Source organism: Callorhinus ursinus, unplaced genomic scaffold (assembly GCF_003265705.2).
Source record: "Callorhinus ursinus isolate GAN/ISIS: 27379988/994484 unplaced genomic scaffold, GSC_fseal_2.0 scaffold124, whole genome shotgun sequence".
Classification (NCBI taxonomy): Eukaryota; Metazoa; Chordata; class Mammalia; order Carnivora; family Otariidae; genus Callorhinus; species Callorhinus ursinus.
Genome location: NW_027397186.1, coordinates 950,469 through 953,311, shown reverse-complemented (window position 1 = coordinate 953,311; position 2,843 = coordinate 950,469).

The following is a 2,843-nucleotide window of genomic DNA, read 5'->3' as shown; positions in this document are numbered from 1 at the left end:
TTTATTTGACAGAGAGAGACACAGCAAGAGAGGGAACACAAGCAGGGGGAATGGGAGAGGGGGAAGCAGGCTTCCCGCGGAGCAGGAAGCCTGATGCTGGGCTCTATCCCAGGACCTTGGGATCATGACCTGAGCCAAAGGCAGACGCTTAACGACTGAGCCACCCAGGCGCCCCATCGTGTGGGGCTTCTTTTGCTACTTTTTAATATCATTCTGTAGCTTTAAAATTATTTCATAATAATTTTCTTTTAAAAAAGACCACTGGGGCGCCAGGGTGGCTCAGTTGGTTGGGCGACTGCCTTCTGCTTGGGTCATGATCCCGGAGTTCCGGGATCGAGTCCCGCGTCGGGCTCCCTGCTCAGCGGGGAGTCTGCTTCTCCCTCTGACCCTCCCCCCTCTTGGGCTCTCTCACTCTCTCTCTCTAAATAAATAAATAAAATCTTTAAAAAAATAAAATAAAAAAATAAAAAAAAACACTTACATAATAATGGATGGATTTTTTAAATTTAGTTTTGATTCTTTTTCCCTATCCTATGACATGATTCCCAAACCTACCTAATTTTAAGAATTGTGGGGCACCTGGATGGTTCAGTTGGTTGAGCATCTGATTTCGGCGCAGGTTGTAGTCTCAGGGTCGTGGAATTGACCCCCACTTCAGGCTCTGTACTCAGTGGGGAGTCTGCATAGGATTCTCTCTCTTCCTCGCCCTCTGCCCCTCCCTCCACCCCCACATGATCACAATCTCTCTCTCTTTCTCAGATAAATAAATAAATCTTTTTTTAAAAAAAGAATTGTGTAAAGAACTTAAATACAGGTTCCCAGACCTGGCTCCAATTTATTAAACTAGAATCTTCAGGGAAAAGTCTGGAATCTTAATCTCAGGTATCTGTTATGATGTGGCAGGTTTAGAAAACATTGCCTGATGGCCTTGAAAACAGTTTTTTTACTTGAGTATAGTTGATACACAATGTTACTTTAATTTCAGGTGTGCAATATAGTGATCCAACTTCTCTATATGTTATGCTATGCTCACCAGAAGTCAAATAAAATAAATGAAATAAGAAAAAATCAAACAAAAATCAAACAAAAATTTAAAAGTACAATAAACCAGGTAATACTCAGTGTTGGTGGACTCATAAGAAAACAGGAATGCTCAGATGTTATAGATGCCAAATTGAGACAATATTTTTCAAGGTTGATTTCCATGACAATTAAAAGCATCCGTAGTCATTTCAATGACAGTCCTAGGAATTTAATTTAATACATATTGGTATTTAAAAAACTATGTACAAAGAAGTTCAATCAACATTGTTTCTCATAGTGAAAACTACAAATAGACAAATATACATAACTATTGGAATGGATGTGTGTGTGTGTGTGTGTGTGTGTGTGTTATCTTTTTTAAAGGAAAATATTTGGACTGATTTAGAGTAAAATGTGAGTAGTATATTTCTCGAGGCAGGAATAAAGCTGATATTGTCCTTCTACCTTGTCTGTATTTAATTTTACTAATTTTACTGAGGACTTTTTCTGTTATCTTCGGAACTTGCTCAACCCAGGCTTAGGACAACCTTGAAGTGTCAGAGACTTTAACATTCCCAGGGTAATACCTACCAATAAATAACCCATGCCTGTGGATAAACATTCCAGTTTCCCATCGCTAATTGGGATAATTCTGAGGGGGATGGTATTTTAGACTTAGAGGGTCCCCAACAGGATTAGGCCAGTTGCCCTTTGGCCATGTCCGTCTCTGGTGCTATATTTTTTTAAATGTTTTATTTATTTATTCATGAGAGTCAGAGGGAGAGAGAGAGGAAGAGGCAGAGGGAGAAGCAGGCTCCCCGCCTAGCAGGGAGCCAGATGCAGGACTCGATCCCAGGACCCTGGGATCGTGACCCGAGCCGAAGGCAGACGCTTAACCATCCGAGCCACCCAGGTGCCCTCTGGTGCTATATTTTTAACAAACTTTTTCATCCTAAGATTATATACAAAGTAACATTTGTTATATACTACTTTCAGTGGTTTCATGTCCTTTTATCTAAATATTTTAAGTCTGTATTTAACAGGAAAAAGGCACTTCAAATTTTTTTTCCAAATAGCTGACCAATGGTCCCAGCACCATTCCTTCAGTAATCTAACCTCTCCCTGTTAATTAAAAATATTTCAATTAGATTTCTAATATTTCTCTGTATTTCGGCATGACAATGGCCTTCTTTACTGCTTATTTGTCTTATATTTATTCTGCTATAACATTGTTTTAATATTATAGCTTCACGATACTTTGTATCTGTCAGCATAACTTTCCCAGATTATTATTCTGGATTGTTGGAAGACCTCAGTGTTGTCCTACTTTAGAGGCCATGCCAGAGTTTTGTAAAGTGAAGTTGTACTAATATAATTTAGAGGAGACCATAAGTTTGTCACAGGCTCTCAAGGTATGAAAATCCACCAGCAAGACTCAGTGCCTCACCTCATGGAAAGACCTCACGGGGTCCTTTCACAAGGAGAACCATCAGTTTAGGCTTATAATTTAAAGTCCTTAAAAGGGGAAGGTTGTCAAGATTTTACAACTCGAAATCCTATTTTTCAACTGAAAATAATTGTATTGTCTAATTATAACAGCCCAAAATGGAATGCATGCTAATGGGAAACAAAACAAAAATAATCACCCTTTCCCTCCCCCCCAAAAAAAAGGAGATAAAGTAAAAGTTTGTGGGGTTTTTTTTGTTTTTCTTGTTTTTAAGGTCACTTTCTATGTATTTTCCAGACTTCCTTGCCTCGCTGTTACGGGTAATTCTGGGTTTTACTTGCTGGGGAGTGAGGGGAGAGAAGTAGGCATTTAA